A 19,276-nucleotide genomic window follows, 5' to 3' on the forward strand; every position below is an offset into this window, starting at 1 on the left:
CAAGTAACTCACTGGCAAATACTAAATCTCGCTATCCTTCCCATAGCACTTCTTCGTGATTAGCATCATCTAGTGTTAATTTATTCTTACAGCTTGGCACTGAAGAGGAAGGAGAAGGAGAGGAAGACGAAGAGGAGAAGGAAGAAGAGAAGAAAAAAGAGGAGGAGGAGGAGGATAAAAGAAGAAGAAGAAGAAGAAGAAGAAGAAGAAGAAGAAGAAGAAGAAGAGGAGGAGGAGGAGGAGGATTACACACAGGATTACACAGGAAAGCAAACAGCAACAGACCTTATGGTCCTTTCGAGGCTGCTTGTTAGAGAAAACTATGACTACAAGATCTAACTCTACATGCTGAAGGATAAGGATAGTAAAGCAAGAAGGCTACCCCCACCACCAAACCCTCCAGGAAAAAGTGAGAAAAACCACCATGCAGCATGGAAAAACTGACATGGAAATTTTATAGGAAACACTGGAAAGGAAAATTCACATTCTATAAAACTTTATCTATAAGCTACCCGATTAGTAACCTGAAAGAGAAAGTAAACAAATAAAATAATAGTTACGGCATGAGATTATAAACCGGTACATTGAGTTAATGGGAAGTCTGTGGAAATAACGTGGAAGCTACACACTGCACAGTGTGGATGTTTAGGGGTGGTGCGGCAGCCTTGCCTGGCGCTTTTACGGTAGGCAGCAGTCAATCAGGCCCTAGCTCCTTTTGCTCCACTGAGACAAGGAACTCTCCCATGTAGGACAAGTACACAAGTTTCATCCTGAAGCAGTGACCTGTGGTACATTAAAAAAAATCCCGATGGTGGTCATTTGACTAACAGGGACCCTCAGTGATCCACAGCCCATCACAGGTCGAAAGTAAGAGTAGTGACCGTTAACTCAGGGTTATTTGTGCAGATCCTAATCTGTGCTTATATTGCTGTCTTTGCATTGGGGAGATTGAAAAATATGTAAGACGGGTGTCTTAGATAAAAGGGGAGTGCACAGTGTGGATGTGCAATGCACAGAGTGGATATTTAGGAGTGGTGCAGCAACCTTCCCTGGCGCTTTTTAGGTAGGCAGCAGTCAATCATGCAATAGCTCCGTTCACTCCACTGAGACAAGGAACTCTCCCATGTGAGACAAGTACACAAGTTTCATCCTGAAGCAGTGACCCCTGGTACATTAAAAAAATCCCGATGGTGGTCACTTGACTAACAGGGACCCTCAGTGATCCACATCCCATCACAGGTCGAAAGTAAGAGTAGTGACAGTTAACTCAGGGTTATCTGTGCAGATCCTAACCTGTGCTTACTGTATATTACCTCATTTGCTTTGGGTAAATCGAAAAACGTATAATGACGTGACGTGACGCTATGTGTAGTTTACGGGGTGTCCTGTAGACACGAGGGGACTGCACAGTGTGGATGTTTAGGGGTGGTGCAGCAGCCTTCCCTGGCGCTTTTAAGGTAGGCACCAGTCAATCAGGCCCTAGCTCCATTCATTCCACTGAGACAGGGAACTCTCCCATATGGGACAAGTACACAAGTTTCATCCTGAAGCAGTGACCCCTGGTACATTAAAAAAATCCCGATGATGGTCGCTTGACTAACAGGGACCCTCAGTGATCCACAGCCCATCACAGGTCGAAAGTAAGAGTAGTGACCGTTAACTCAGGGTTATCTGTGCAGATCCTAATCTGTGCTTATATTGCTTTGTTTGTGCTGAATAAATTGAAAATGTATAATATCGTGACGCAACACTATGTACGGGTACATTGTTTACGGGGTGTCTTGTAGACAATAGAGGCATGAACTTACATGTACCGTAGCTATAAAAGCAAGGTATTCGGACAGAAAAAGGGTCAGCTGAGGATTCTCGTGCAAATACTTGTCTAATTTGTTTTTGAATGTCTCAACTGAGATACTGTTCACGGTATCTGAGGGTAATCTGTTCCAGATATTTATAACTCTGTTAAAGAAGAAGTATTTTGCTTCGTGGGATTGGAATCGCTTTCCCATAATTTTGCAGCCATTACTTCTGGTTTGACTCGACCGGTCTATATCAAAATATTTATTCATGTCTAAGTTGTCATATCCCTTCATGATTTTGAAAACTTCAATAAGGTCCCCTCTTAACCTGCGCTTCGTTAGGCTAAATAATTTAAGTTCTTCAAGGCGTTCCTCATATGGTTTGTTTCTAAGTCGTGGTATCATTTTTGTGATTCTTCGCTGAGTTTTCTCTAATTTTTCGATGTCCTTTCTGTAGTACGGAGACCAGAATTGCACACAATACTCAAGATGGGGGCTCACTAGCGAGTTGTACAAGGCAAGTATGACTTTTTCCGATTTAAACTCGAATGTTCTTCCAATAAAACCCACTAGCTTGTTTGCAATTTTGACCGCATCGGTACACTGCTTGCTTGGTTTTAGGTCATTTGATATTATCACACCAAGATCCTTTTCACTGTCTGTACTTGATAACTGAATATTGTTCATTTTGTAATTTGCATGGACATTGTTACTTCCAATATGAAGTACTTTACATTTTTCTGTGTTGAATTTCGTTTGCCATTTTTCTGCCCAGCTTGCTAAAGTATTAAGGTCATTTTGTAACTGCTGCCACTGTAATTTTGAAGTGACTTTACTGGTTATTTTAGTATCATCTGCAAATTTGGATACTTTACAATTTAGACCCTCATCACTATCATTTATATAGATAATAAAAAGTATAGGTCCAAGTACTGAGCCTTGGGGAACGCCGCTGATCACATTACGCCATTTGGATTCCTTTCCGTTTATCACAACTCACTGTTTTCGGTCTGAAAGCCAGTCTTGTAACCATTTTTGCGTATTTCCTTTTATTCCATGTGCTTCTATTTTTCTCATGAGACGCTTGTGAGGGACAGTGTCAAATGCTTTCTGAAAGGCGAGGTAAATTATATCTACTGCTCTTGAGTCATCGTATGATTTGTAAACATCATGGAAGAAGTCCAGTAAGTTAGTTAAGCATGAACGACGATGTCTGAATCCATGCTGCGAGTCTTTAATTATATTATTTTCTTCTAGATAATTAACTATTTTATCTCTAATGATTTTTTCCATTAACTTGCACACTACTGATGTTAAGCTAATTGGTCTGTAATTTCCTGGGTGCGACTCATTTCCTTTTTTGAAAATTGGTGTTACATTTCCCAGTTTCCATTCGCATGGAACTTTCCCAGTACTTAATGATTTATTGAATAAGACAGAGAGTGGCAGCAGTAACTCATGTTTTGCTTCTTTGAGAATTCTCGGTGATATTTTATCGGGGCCAGGGATTTTGTTTATATTCGTACTATTTATGGCTGAAAGGATATCGTTATTATGGATAGCATAGTTACTAAGGACTGTGCTATTTGCTTGGTTTGTGGGTAACAGTAGGTTTCTGGTGGTGTTTTCTACTGTAAAAACAGACGCAAAGTAATCGTTAAGAATGTTTGCCATTTCGACCTCATTTTCAGTGTGTTTCCCATTGTTTGTTTCTAGAGGATATATTGATGTAGTCATAACCTTTTTCTTTCTAATGTAACTGTAAAATTCTTTAGGATTTTATTTGCACGTATTAGCAATGTGGATCTCCAGTGCTCTTTTGCTTTGTTTAATAAGTCTTTTCGATATGCGGCGTAGATTATCGTACTGTAATTTATCATCATTATTTTGTGTAGCTTTATATTTATGGTATGCCTGTTTTTTGGCTATTAAGTTACATTTGATTTCACTGGACCACCACTTTGGTTTACTATTTCCAGCTGGACGTCTGTTACGTAGTGGCACACATGACTTTACCACTTCATTAAATTTTTTGGTGAATATTTCCCATGCTTGGTTTATGTCATCGGTTTCAGACATTTGATTCCAATCTGCAGTTGCAAGTAGCGCTCTGAGCCTGCTGAAATTAGCTCTACGATAATCTGGGACCTTTACTTTGCTCTCTGTTTCTTTTTCTTTTTCAGTAGTAATATTAAACTGTATAGTTCGATGATCACTGGAACTAAACTCAGGTCCTATTTCAACGTTGTTGACTAGGTTATCATTTGTAGTCAAGATGATGTCTAGGATATTATTTCCTCTTGTTGGGTATTCTACGTGCTGGGAAAGGGCGCTTTCTTGAAGATTCGTATAAAGCTCTTGTCTTGAGTGTGCCGTCAGTGGTTCACCCCACTTTGTTACCGGTAGATTAAAGTCTCCAAAAATTACGCTATCCTCTTGACAACAAATTTCCGCAATTTGATCATAAAGTTTTTCATCTGTCTCAGTTGACTGTGCTGGAGGACGATAGATGAGACATATATTTATTTTGTGTGAATTAATACTTAGCTGAACATAACTGGCATCTATGTTGGTATACTGGGTTTGGATAGCACAAGGGGATGGAGACTAGTTTTCACATATAGTAAAACACCGCCACCAGCTCGATGTGGTCGCTCACAGCTGAAAATATTGTACCCTGTTAATGAATATTCCGCTAGAAAGTCACGGTCAGATGTGTTAATCCAGGACTCTGTGATGCCAACGATGTCATAATTTTCTAGGTAAATTAGAGATTCTAAATCCTCAAACTTGTTACGTAGACTACGTGCGTTAACATAGCAGACTCTAATTCCGTTCCAAACAGTTGGTGAGGAGGAGGGGGAGGAGGAGGAGGAAGTAGAAGAAGAAAAAAAAAAGGAGGAGGAGGAGGAGGAGGAAGTGGAAGAAGAAGAAGAAGAAGAAAAGAAGAAGAAAGAGAAGACAAGAAGACAAAGAAGAGGGGGAAGAAGAGGAAAAGATGAAGAAGAAAATGAAGAGGAAGAAGAAAAAGAAGAAAGAGAAGGCAAAAAGGCAAAGGAGGAGAAGGAAGAAGAGGAAGAAGCCTTAGAAGACAAAACGTCTCCTCAGGTCCATATATTTCCTTAAGTTCAAAAAATTTAGCCTGAGAAAAATAGAATGGTAAAAAAGCAATAAATAAATCCATCCATCATCCAATCCTACGTTGCCCCATGAGGAGCGTAGGAGGCCGGGGCTAGGCAGTTGGTCCGGACATTTAAGATGAGAGTGACCAACCTCACTCATCCCTGAGTGGCATTACATGAGCAATAAACCTCAACCACCCCTTGAATATAAACCTTCACCGGCTCAATCCGATTGGAGCGCCTTAATTACCCACTAAACCACCAGGCGCCATAATTTAGTTATATGTTTACCACCCAGCGTAGTAAATGGTTTCCTGGTGTACAGGAAACCATTTGGCTTGTCACTCAGTGTAAAGTCACCCACAGGCAGAAGGAAGAAGAAAGAATGAATGAAAGAAAGACAGAAGAGGATGGAAGGAAAGAAGGATGGAGGAGAGGAATGGGCAGACACCCGAGAGCAGCTCGATACCGAGTGAGTGGATGGTGAGTGTGTAACTTGCAATACTTTGGTGATAGAAACTCCGTGTACAAACAGCTAGATAAGGAGTTTATTACAAGCTCACAGTAAAACAGTCTGCCCGGCTAGGATGTGTGCTATCAACTGATGCAATAACGCCGTCTTCAGGCGTGGGAGAGCATGCTGACCTAACAAATTTAGTGGGGGCATGTATGCATTGGGGGGGGGACATATATACATCGGGGGTAGACATATTGTGGAGGGGGTACACTACTCCCCCGGGTAGCTGAGATGGTGTCTCCTGACACCAGGAGGTAAATGGTGGGTGATTATAGTAGTAAGGCAGGACCGGGGAGGTTTGTACAAGGGATAAGTATGATACAGGGGCAGTAGGGGAGACATGGCCATGTTGAGGGGAGGGAATTAGAAGGATATATACATATAAGATATACAAGGAATAATAGGTACGAATCCAGTAAGGGTCGAAGGGATATATAAACATAATGGGAATTACACAATAATAGTTTGATACATGATAAACAAGGAGTAGATATGAGAGTTCTATTGTTGTTCTTCCTTCATTTTTTTTTTTTTTTTGTATTTTCTGTAGGATACACTGCCACTCAGTAATGAATGAAAGAAATACCATCATTTTCTAGTAGGCAGAGTGCTGTTCACAGTTTGGTTGATTGTTAGATGGCAATGGTAGTCACTGAATGGGAGGGCACTAAGTACGGGGAGTTTCTACGTCGTGTGTAGGGCGTACTATGCCTGTAGCGACTCTGATTTCCTGGAGTCGACGTTCCATTTTTCTGACACAACAATGCACTGCACAGATGATGAGTAGAAAACCTATAAAAGCGATAACCACAGGGGGAAACACAACTGTTGGATGAACCCACGAACGGCTGAAGGCCAGAGAAAATTGATCCATAAGGAAATCACTGTCATGGAGGGAGGTGAGCATGTGCAAGTGAGGGGAGGGGATGGTAATGTTGGCAGATGGTAGGGTTGAAGGCATGTCGATTGGTTGAAAGATGTCATAGGAGTGTTTACGAACAGTGTGGTGATAGTGAGTGGCGTAAGTGATGACGGACTCTGATTTGACGGTACAATAGTCAGGTGCTTTGTAGAGACCACTAGCGGGGACGGAGCGAATGGAAGAACCAGGACACATGATTGTGACAGAGATGGGAACAGCAAAGAAGAAATACGGGACATGGTGGAGGTGAGCATGGTGGACCGGGAGGTCAGGAGCTGGGACAAAAGAACAGGCCGAGTAGATGGACTGGTTGCGAACTAAAGCAGACTCACAGGGTGTAGCACTGCTAGGGAAGATAGCGAAAAGGTGGGCAGCACAGAGACGAGAGGTCGGAGTAAGGGAGGAACATTGCTGGAGGTCTGTGGAAGAAAGGAAGGCAACGGAAAGATGATCATGGGAGAGGAGGAAATATTCTGAAGGAACAGATACCTGTAACAAGGAGTTGTTGAGGCGGAAAGAGAAGGGAATGATGTGGAAAAGGTTAAAGGTTATGGCAGAACGGAGAGGAATATGGACGATGACGTATGTAGTGAGAAGAGTGGCGTCGAGAACAGGATAATAATATTCAAGGGAGGAGTAAGGGAGGACTGGGGAGAGACCGAAGGTGGAGTGAGCCCATTCCAGGACAGAACGGAGAGCTGAGACAGGTACTAAGTCGGCAGTGACACGTCCATTGATAGCATCGACCAGGATACGAACCAAGGTAGAGACTTGAGACAAGAGAGAGTCAACGGCCAGTTGGAGATTATCCATGTTGAGTTTGAGGTAGAAGAACTGAGAGATAACGTTGAGATCGGAAAGGTGGCGTTGTAAGAAAGTGGTGAAATGGGGTAGAGTGGACGTGACGTCATTGAGTTGGGGTTCAGTGAATCTGTGCCTTATGTATGGCAATTCCCAGGAGAGTGGGAGGAAAAGGTTATAGAGATACTCATTCGGGTTGTGTGTCCCCATGAGGGCCGTGAGATGGTTCCTGATTCCATGGAGCTGGTGCGCGGAGGCAGGTAGGGCAATGGCTACGTCGGCCAGGGGTGCAAGATTATAGCGCAAGGAGACCTCGCCTCCTGAGCCGACCAAGGCCCCGGGACGTACTCCACCATCGTCCTGACCTGACCCAGACCCCAGGAGGGTCAGCGCTGCCAGCAGGGAGATCGCTAACATCGGACCTAGAAAATCAGGGGAGAGTTAATGGGGGAGGTCGTGAAGAGGTTGATGGGCAGAGCGCAGTTTGGACCGATATTGATTGGTTGATGAATGAGCAGGTGGAGATCGAGAGGAAGGAGACTGAGGGATAGGTGGAGACAGTAGATTGAGGGATGGGAGGAGGGGAAGAGGGGGCAGGAGGTTGTGTAAGTGACTCTTCCAACACGAGGCCACGGGGTGCTCGCTTTAAGTCATCGACGTGGACCCATCTGGTGTCCCTAGTGGACAGGTCCTGGAGGTGAAATTTGTTGCCTTGTCGAGTGAGGACGCGGTGGGGCCCTGTAAATTTGTCATCCAACTTAGAGGAACGCGTATGGGAATGGGCAAAGACAAGCTCACCTACATTGATAGTGATAGGAGAGGCGGACTTATGTTGGCGCTGCAGCATGTCCTCCTGAGAGGAAGCCAAAGTGGATTGGACATACTGGTGGATTGTCTGGAAGTTGGCCAATTTTAGTTTAACATAATCATCCATGTTGTAGATGGGTTCTGGCTTTGAGGATAAGAGAGAGTATGGGAGGTCCTTGTCAAAACCAAAGAGGACGAAGAAGGGAGATTCAGCAATGGATGCATTGATGGAACTATTGATGGAGGATGCCACTTGGGGAATCCAGTCATCCCAGGACGAACTATGGGAGCCTAGATGTCTGAGGCACTCTAAGATTTTTCGGTTGTGGCGTTCTACAAGGCCATTGGAAGCCGGATGGTTAGGCACGACATTGCACTTACTGATATATAAAGTGGCAACAGATCTCATCTAGAAGGCTATTGTTGAACTCTGTACCGTTGTCAGTAAGAATGGTACGAGGGGTACTGAACGGGCAAATTACGTGATCTACAAGGGCACGTTCAACGCTCTTCACGGTCTTGTCGGAGAGGGGTACGAGGAAACAGTAGCGGGAGAAGTGGTCGACTGCTACGAACAAGTACTCAGCACCAGATTCTGTGAGAGGTAGTTTTAAGAGATCGATTGAGACAGTTTCCCATGGTCGTGATGGGATTGGGTATGGTAAGAGAGGTGCTGGTAAGCCAGTTGATCCTTTGTGGCGGTGGCAGGAGAGGCAAGAGTCACAGTGGGCATTGATATCGCGGTGCATGGTTGGCCAATAGTATTTGAGACGTGCTTGGAGCAAGCATCGGTCTTTACCTGGATGGGAAGCTTGAGGAGTATTATGAACAATATGAAGAACCTTTGGTATCAGGGCAGTGGGGACAACAAGTTGGCGTACTTCGCGATTGGGCATATCTTTGCCTGTTAGCAGTGTTTTCCTGTACAAGAGATCATCAGCTAGCATGAACTCATCTAGTGATACTGGCAGAGTAGGTAAGGTCGAGGCATCGCCAGATTCTAGGAAATAAATGACTTTGGACCACATGGGGTCTTGGCGTTGAAAGTTTCGAACAACGTCTGATGTTAGTGTAGTGTTTTCAGTTACTTCAGGCTGCAGTGATGTTATAGCTGCTGCTACGTGACGTGAGAGTGCGTCTGCGACTACATTCAACTTGCCTGGTACATATTGAAAAGTGGGATTAAAGTCCTGGATGATGACAGACCATCTAGCTAGTCTACCTGTTAGGTTGCGATTCTTGAACAAATCACATAGTGGAAGGTGGTCTGTTTGGATATGCACTGGATAACCATAGACTATATCTCTGAAATGTTTCAAGGACCAGATTACCGCTAGTGCTTCGAGATCTGTGACACTGTAGTTACGTTCAGCGGTTGTAAGGGTGCGACTAGCATACGCTATTATGCGCTTCCTTGATGCTTCATCGAGTTGCATCAAAACGGCACCAAGTCCAGTGCCTGAGGCGTCTGTGCAGAGAAGGAATGGTGTGGCATAATCAGGGAACGCTAGAATAGGGGCATTTACAAGAGCTGTCTTTAGCTTTTGGAAAGCCTGTGACTGGTCGTTAGTCCAAACAAAGGGCACATTCTGCTTGAGTAAGTGGGTCAGAGGAGCGGCGATCTTCGCGTAATCGCGGATAAAGCGACGATAATAGCCACTGAGGCCCAGGAAACTTCGTACAGCGTCGGTAGTGGTAGGTTCTGGGAAGTTAATGATAGCCTTAGTTTTATCCTCATTAGTATGAATGCCTTGTGCATCTACGACATGGCCTAGGAATTTGATTTTCTTTCGCAGGAAGTCACATTTACTGAGATTGATTTTTAGGCCTGCGAGCTGGAGGCGTTCAAAGACTTGCTGGAGTTTGGTAAAATGATCAGGGATGGATTTACTCACAACAATGATATCATCTAGGTAAGCAAAAAGAGAGTGTCCCATCATACCGCTGAAGACTGAATGGATAAGTCGCATGAACACGGAAGGAGCATTTCTCAGACCAAAAGGGAGTCTCTTAAACTGAAAATGTCCGGAAAGGGTGCTAAAGGCTGTAACTGGGCGAGAGGACTCTTCCATTTTGACCTGCCAGTACCCGCTGAGGAGGTCTAAAGATGAAAAGACTACGTTATTTTCACCAAGGGATTCTAGCAAATCAGTGAGGACAGGTAGCGGGAAACGGTCTGGAACGGTGACAGAATTGACCTTACGATAGTCGACTACTGGTCTAAGGTTGCCGTCCTTCTCTGGTACTAAGAAAAGTGGGCTATTCCATGGACTGACGGAGGGTTCAATAATGTCCTGGTCTAACATGTTCTGTACCATTTGATCTGTTTGCTTTCTCTGGCTGTGAGGCAATCGATACGCTGGTATGTAAATCGGCTGAGTTCCTGGGAGTAGTTCAATCGTATGTTTGACAAGGTCTGTTCTACCCATCGGTTCACCGGGTAAGGCAACCACGTTTCTGTACGAGGTCAGAAGGTCGAGGAGTTGAGGCGTATGTTCTGGGAAATCTGTGCAAGTGAGATGTGAGAGCATATCGGGTGAATGCGTCGGCGCAGATCCCGTAGAGTTAATAGTACATACCCCGATTGGCGTATCATCAGTCTGAATAGTAGGAATTGAGGAATCCTGGCACACCTTTACGGCCGCTGGGTATACTAGGAAGTCTCCAATCTTTACACCACTTTTAAGTTTTAGTGGAGCATTTGTGACATTGAGCAAGTACAGGTAGCATAAACTGTCCTCTAAGACTGTACACCACGCTGACTCATAAGTCAAACCATTCACACAACACGTCTCAGGTAGGGTTAGTACATCCACTCCTTCTTTCGCACCGGCAACACAAACAGAGACTTTGGTGAACTCATGTGGTAACAAAATTGTGCACGTATTTGATACTGCACGTTTCGTCTCTGCGTGTTGGAGAAGATCATTCAGACTGTGTGAGGTAGGTAACTGAGACATGTCTGAGTCAGCGATAGTGTTGGTGGGAGAGGATGTAAGAGCCATGTTCGAGGGCTGAGATGATGTATCAGGAGACACTGAGGAATTTCTGTCCTTGCTCGCAGTCAGTAAAGGAATGATCTCTGTAGTCTCAGATGATGATAGTGGTGGTTTGGGCTGGGTTGGACTTTTTGGTAGTGATAGGGACAGAGGTAATTGAAGGACCGATTTGATCATAAGAACAGGACGGGGACATTCCATAGTGTAAACAGGGAATCAAGAAATGTCTATACTACCACAAGCAGGTAATAATGCAATGGAATGTTGTGCCATGGTGGAGAAACCAATAAGGGCATCTGCGGGATACTGCAAGTCATTAGTGACATGAAATTCAATGAGCATAGGAGGCAAAGCTCTGTGGAGTTTGACTTCAAGGGTGACTCTTCCCTTAACCTTAAACTCTGAGCCGTTAACACCACATAGGCGAATGTCTGGCGGTTCTAGGAAACTGACGTGGCTGTGATGGCGATGAATAATTTGTAAGGAATTTTCGGAGATGAGATTTACTATAGATCCTGTGTCCAAGAAGAATGACGTTGGTATGTCATGACTGCTTCCGAGAATGACTAAACCCGAGGATGTTATGGGACCTACATGGCGGATGGGGAGTTGGGTTTCTGGTTCTACGTGATATTGGTCCGATACGGGCGTGGCGCTTCCCCCGACTGTGGGCGGTTGAGGTAACAACATTCCTCAGTGGTGTGAGTCGTGCTTGATTTGTGGTATTTGCAGTGTGGACGACGTGAGCGGGAAGGCGTATGCTGTCTGGTTTGGGAGTGAGGACGTCTGTATGTACGGTCGCAACTGGATGCTCGATGTCCAGGATGACCACAGTACCAGCAAAGAATCGAAGATTGTCTGTTTCGTCGGGCGGTAGATTGATCACGACCTGTGGTAGGAGAGCGATGTGTGGCAGGTCTGCCGCGTGTGGTGGGACGGGAGCGAGATTGGTCTGGAGTAGTGGAGATGTGACAGACTGAGGAGGCCAAGGGTTGGGTGGTGCCCTGACGCGTGTAGTTCGAACCTGTTCTTTCATGAATGGCTTTAGTGACGTGAATAATTTTATCTCCTGGATTGAAACCGATTTCCAAGGCTAGCTCTCGCTGTTTAGGAGTAAGCCAGTGAAGGAATCTGAGGTAACCAATTAAGTCAGCAAAGTTGGTGAGTGAAAGCATTGGAACGCCATTCTTGTCTTCTAACCATTTCGTGCTTACCAGTAATTGGAGCATCTCGCTACTAGTTGCTTTCATGGCGGCGGCAGCTTCGCAGAGCTTGGCATATTGCGCTGGGACGCGCAAGTCCTCATCTAGTTGGTTTAGGAGATTAATGAATCCCATAAGAGACGCGGAATTTGAATGCTGGCAACAAAGGCTGATGAGTTCCATATGAAAATCAGCAAGGGTACGAATGCTATCGAAATGTCCTGCATGGATCGCGGATCCGATGTTTGATTTACCGTGATGCAAGCGACCGAGGAGGTAAGCTACTTTGAGCGATTCCTCGGTAATTTGTCTATTACTTATTTCGGTTTCGACTTCTCTGAGGAAATCATAGACAGACCAAGTTGGGTCCTGGCCGGTAAATTTGGGACGATTGGCATCGTCGAGATAGATAGACTGTGGAGGGTTGGCCATGGCTGGAAGTGGAGAAGTGGCGGGAGGAGAGGTGTGGGAGAGAGAGAAGGTAGTGGCAGTTAAGGGCGAGGAAGACGGGGTATGAAGGGAGGCAGGAGAAGTAACAACAGTGGAAGGAGTAGAGGAAGAAGAAGGGAGAGTAGAGGCAGGAGTAGAGGAGGAAGTATCTGGATTTACGAGGGTTGGACGGGTAGTAAGTGATTCTGCGGGAAGTGAAACGGGAGTCTCAGGTACAGGGCGGTGGTACTCTTTGCCACTTCGTAAATGAGTGATTGTGTTAGAGTCCACAGACGGGGTATGAGCAGGTGATGTTTCCGGGTCGAGAGGGCTGGCGGTCAGCGGTTGACGTGGAAAGTATGACATTTAATGCGGCAATGGAAGATGAAAGGATGAAGATGGATACGTAGGTGGAAATGTATAAATAACAATGAGAGAATGGAATACACTAGGTGTGAAAATGAATGAAGGTGCGGGCATGGATGGTTTAAATAAAATGCGAAGGATGAGATGGATAATAAATAACGTAGGTGAAGATGAAAACGGGGCAATGGAAATGAGATGGAATATTTACAATAACCAATCTGTAGAGAAAATCGAGGATAATCTCTATAGAAAGGAAAGATATACTATAGTTACACAGTAGAAACGGGAGTGTCGAGAGGTATGACGTGCAGGGTGGCTGGGCGTAGCTGGGCTGGGGCGGGGCGGGGCGGGGCGGGGCGACGGGGCGGGGCGGGGCGGGGCGGGGCGACGGGGCGGGGCGGGGCGGGGCTTTGCTGCGGGGTAGAGACAGCTGGGCGGAGAGGAGAGGAGACGCTGCGATGAATCACCGGCAGGGAGTGGCGGTCTTAGGAGGCTCCGTAATGCAGACCAGATGCGGGCGACGGCGGAGGCCGGTGGTGGGTGGTGAGGCAGATGTCGGCGCAAGGCAGGTGTAGAGCTGGTGAATTGCAAATGCAGAGAATGGTGGTGGGCAAGCGGGCAGACAGTGATAAGTGGCACCGTGGGGGCAGGAGCTATGATGAGTCCGGAACAGGTGCCGGGAACAGGTGCAACAGGTGCGTAGGTCGGCGACGGTGACACGTGCGGTTGTTTGAGAGGTGAGCACTGGCGAGAAAAATGGTACACTCGAAAAGCACAGCCAAGGTGGTATACAGGCACGGAGGAAGGGGCGAGGCTGGCAGATGCGAGACGTCGTGTAGCTTGTTGTATCACTAAAAATCCAAGGAGGCGGTCAGAATGTGATGGTTTGAAACACCGCTGCTACCAAATGTAACTTGCAATACTTTGGTGATAGAAACTCCATGCACAAACAGCTAGATAAGGAGTTTATTACAAGCTCACAGTAAAACAGTCTACCCGTGTCGGCTGTCTGCTCAGAACTGATGCAATAACGCCGTCTTCAGGCGTGGGAGAGCATGCTGACCTAGCAAATTTAGTGGGGGCATGTATGCATTGGGGGGGGACATATATACATCGGGGGTAGACATATTGTGGAGGGGGTACAAGTGCCCCCACCTACCACAAAATAAATAAATATATAAATAAAATATAAAGGTATCCAGACTGAAAAGATTACCATATATACAAAAAGGATTTAAAAACCAAAAAAATAACTACAAAACAGGTATGAAAATAGACTAAAAATAATTCAGGTAGTAATGAACCCCGGTGAAATTCCCACGCCAGGTAACACACACACACACACACACACACACACACACACACACACCGCTCAATGGTGCAGCGGTAACGTTCTCGCTCTGCCAACTGGTGGACGGGAGTTCGCGCCTCGCTCAGGTTGCGGAAAGTTTCATTGAAGTGGGTGGTTACTGTCCCCCTTGAGCAAGGGGACGGGTGTGTGCGTGTGTGATGGGCACAGTCTTGCCCTTAGATCGGAGTATTTGAGCTCTCAGTTCCCTTCCGGGAGGGTAAAAGCTGACGATCACGACCATCAAGTGATCCTGACCGACCCGGTGAATTACACACACACACACACACACACACACACACACACACACACGAGCTCCTACACTACACTTAGGCAGCTTAAAAACTTCTAAAACATTCCAACAATAATACAAATAACGTCATATATTTACACATAAATACAAACAAACAAAATCAACTCGAAATTCCACCTTTATCTCGGACACCTCTTGGAGGATTCGTAATATCCCTTCCTCGGCGATTTATTTTTCCTGCTACACCTTAATATCCTCTAATATGGTGTTAATACAAACTACGACTGTATTAAAAAATATAAATAACGTCACAGAGGACAGGAAGGTGTAATATGCAAAATAAATGGCTCAGGAAAAGATGCTAAGAATCCTTCCACATCAACGAGATAACGGCTTAATATTCAGTCCCGACTTGGGAGGCTTCGTAAGACATCTTCCTCAGCGATTTATTGTGCACATTACACCTTAATATTCTATTGTATGTTAATGAGGCAGCTGTGCCGAGATTTAAATTTAAGCCGTCTCTCATATAGGAGATTTCGTAACATTTCTTTCTCGGCGAACTATTCTGCACACTTAACCTTGATATCCTCTTGTGTGCGATTGATGCAAACTACAGTATGGCGGTATTAGCAAAGTATAAATATTCAAGCCAACAGAAAGGCCTAATTTTCAAATAAATCGTTAAGGAAAAACTTGCGAAGGCCACCATTCCAGCGACATTACAGATTAATTTTCAACTAACTCTGATCATTCCATAACACTTGTTCTTCAGCGATTTATTTTGCACCATACACATTAATATTCTCTTCTATGTTACTCTGACTTGTAATTGTGCCGACATTAAAACTTCAGCCGTAATCTCTCATATAGGCCTTGGAGATTCCGTAGTGTCTCTTCCTCGGCGATTACTTGGCGCATATACCATAAAATCCTCCAGTATGTTATAAATGGAATCAACGTCGATTTTGAAAGTGATAGATTATATGAAAAATGATATTAATGGGTAATATGCAAAATTAATTACCGAGGAAGTGGTGCTACGAAATCTGCCACATTAAGGCGGATATTTTCAAACCTTGGCGCCGGCCGACAGCCTCTTGCTTTTGTGTTAATCCATTTTTATGCCTCGTCTGTGTGCCGCCATCGCTTATCTCTGGGATATGCGCCTTATCAGCGGTATCATAGAGCTGCCTTACACTGGCATCCACTAGCAGACTTCGTAGCACCTTTTCCTAAGTGATTTATCTCGTACATTACACATTAACATTCTCCTGTGGGCCATCTGTATCGTTTTAATACCGACTTGGTTTTTGTTAGTAACATGCAAAATAATCCTGACGTGTAATGTGCAAAATAAATCGCTAAGGAAGAGGAGTTACGAAATATCCAGCCTCTCAGAATACCACACTTAACCCTCTCAATCCAGTGACAACATTTACTCTTTTTATGAGTGGAGAATAAGTCGCCGGGTTGAAGGGTTTAAGGTATGATAACAGCGCGTCCACAGCCAAGCAGAAAATACGCGCAGGATTTGAAAACGAAACGTGAAGATGAAAAAGGGATTAGCTTTATAAATCCGTGTGTGTGTGTGTGTGTGTGTGTGTGTGTGTGTGTGTGTGTGTGTGAGGATAAGTGAGTGCGTGCGTGAGTGCGTGTTCAATCCTATTCATCGAGTGACCAAGAATTCAGTGCAAAAATTCGCTAAGAGGAAATTGATTGCCGGGCCAAAACATAATTATGCAGCGGCCAAGCAAAGGGCAAATCCCATCCAATCTAACATAAATGAGCTAAAATTACGCCCGAACGATAACATAAAAATACAAGCAAGATTACTGTGAACTCCCGTGATCTGGGTGGCTGGTTTTCTGGCCATTATGTACACCTGAAAGCACTAATCTCTCCCCCCTAATAGCCGGAGTCGCGGCCAATGAGCGACCAGGCGATCGAACACCCCACATCCACCGTCCCTACCCCAACCCCAAAGCGTTGTTGGATATATGTGGGACGGCCAGAGCTGGTGATGTTACAATGTGTCATGACTGTTTTTATATACAATCAGAACCAGTATAGGTAAGTATATAAAGGCAATTAATGTGTAATACTATGCTGGTATCCACAACATACGAAAAAGGCACGAAAATGAAAGAAGACATACGGCGTATTATGTGTTATTGACTATATATTTACATACTATATTATAATGTAACTACAGATAAGTATAGTATAGCATCTGATTAAAGATGTGATGTCGTTTCTCATACATTCTCACTCCCACCTCCATCACCCTTCTCTCTGATTTGCTGTCTACACCAAACGCCTCTCATACCCTGTCATCCCCCACGCCCATCCATTGTTAACCAACATAAAGATAATGATGAAATACTTTGTAAAGTATTAATCATATTGTATTATCACATGCTTCTGCATTATCACCAACAAATAAAAAACATACAATACTCCGGTATACCTGCCAACCATTTCATCCTGTTGTAAGATGTTACATGACATACACACTGCAAGTTGGACCTTGTGTTACAATGACATACGGTTGTTTATCGTTAACACAGGTTGTGTGGCTTTGGACATCCATTAATCCATATGAGCGTGGTAATTTAAGCCTTACATTATAAACTCGTAAGGATTATGTTCCTGTCATTATTGGATGAACGAAACGAATCAGGGATCGGCTCTGACGAACCACGAACTCTGCTTTAACACAACAGTGACACAATGTCGTTATGTATACGATTGACCCACATTCAGTCATATACATGATGACACTGTGTCACTATTGTGACAAGTGGTCGGAATATTTTCGTTAAAACAGAGTTCGTGGTTCGTCAGAGCCGATCCCTGATACGTTTCGTTCATCCAATAATGACAGGAACATAATCCTTACGAGTTTATAATGTAAGGCTTAAATTACCACGCTCATATGGATTAATGGATGTCCAAAGCCACACAACCTGTGTTAACGATAAACAACCGTATGTCATTGTAACACAAGGTCCAACTTGCAGTGTGTATGTCATGTAACATCTTACAACAGGATGAAATGGTTGGCAGGTATACCGGAGTATTGTATGTTTTTTATTTGTTGGTGGTAATGCAGAAGCATGTGATAATACAATATGATTAATACTTTACAAATTATTTCATCATTATGTTGGTTAACAATGGATGGGCGTGGGGGATGACAGGGTATGAAAGGCGTTTGGTGTAGACAGCAAATCAGAGAGAAGGGTGATGGAGGTGGGAGTGAGAATGTATAAGAAACGACATCACATCTTTAATCAGATGCTATACTATACTTATCTGTAGTTACATTATAATATAGTATGTAAGTATATAGTCAATAACACATAGGCCTAATACGTCGTATGTCTTCTTTCATTTTCGTGCCTTTTTCGTATGTTGTGGATACCAGCATAGTATTACACATTAATTGCCTTTATATACTTACCTACACTGGTTCTGATTGTATATAAAAACAGTCATGACACATTGTAACATCACCAGCTCTGGCCGTCCCACATATATCCAACAACGCTTTGGGGTTGGGGTAGGGACGGTGGATGTGGGGTGTTCGATCGCCTGGTCGCTCACTGGCCGCGACTCCGGCTATTAGGGGGGAGAGATTAGTGCTTTCGGGTGTACCATCTCAGTTCACGTCGTTATTTTTGTGTGTCAGACGCGGAAAATAGCAGAGAAAACGGGGAAGGGGGAGGGAATGAGGGAAGAGAGAAGGAGAGGGGAGGAAAGGGGATGGAAGGGGGAAAGGGAAGAGGAAAGAGACAAGGAGAGGAGGGGAAAGGAAGAAGTGAAATTGGGGCGTGGGAGGAGGGAGCAGTGAGGTAGGGAGGATGAGGGGCACAAAGGAAAGAGGGAAAAGGAGGAGAAGGAGGAGGAGTGGGGGAGGGGAGGAGGAGGAAGAGGGGGAAAGAGAGGAGGAGGAAAAGGGGGAGAGAGAGGAGGAGGAAAGGGAAGGAGGGAGAGAAGGGAGGGAGGAGGGATCATGAGGGTTCAGGATCCGGCGATAAAGTTGGGAAGTGAACAGACAGGAAAGAAAGACGAGAAAAGTGTGTGTGTGTGTGTGTGTGTGTGTGTGTGTAAATGAAGGGGACCACTTGGGAGAGGGAGAGGGAAGGTGGAGAAGGACTGGAGGAGGGCCATCCCTAACAGTACATACGGCCAGAGGCAGAATCTGCGTACTATTGTACTGAGTCTACTTGGCTATAACAACCCACATATAATTAATAGCTTTAGAAGAATGTTCCAGTCAGCAAATCATCTGTCACATGTACAGTCGGCCTAAGAAGTGACGGCGAAATATCCAGAAATATTCGGTCAGCGACAGTCCACATACTCTTCCTTATATTTCTACGATGTGAAACCTAATACGTAAAACTGTTACAAAAAACATTAAAGCAATGCCAAAGTACCTGTATATTTCAAAATTGTAGGAAGCAGTTCGTTAGTGACGATAACAGGAGATCCTAAACGGAACTAATTGAAATTTCACAACTATCGCTCAGGGACAGTCAGGAATAATTTGTGGAGATCATGTCTAGTATGGTAACACGCAATAATTTTTTAGTAGCGTAAGACTGAACAAAAGGGAGCTTCAATAAACAATTAAAATTAGTAATTATTACTTATAAAATAATATCCGTTACAATACCAGGGAATAATTTAGAGTCGTTTATTT

This window comes from Coenobita brevimanus, chromosome 16 (assembly GCF_032717465.1).
Source record: "Coenobita brevimanus isolate Jiangsu-jjx chromosome 16, ASM3271746v2, whole genome shotgun sequence".
In the NCBI taxonomy this organism is placed as follows: Eukaryota; Metazoa; Arthropoda; class Malacostraca; order Decapoda; family Coenobitidae; genus Coenobita; species Coenobita brevimanus.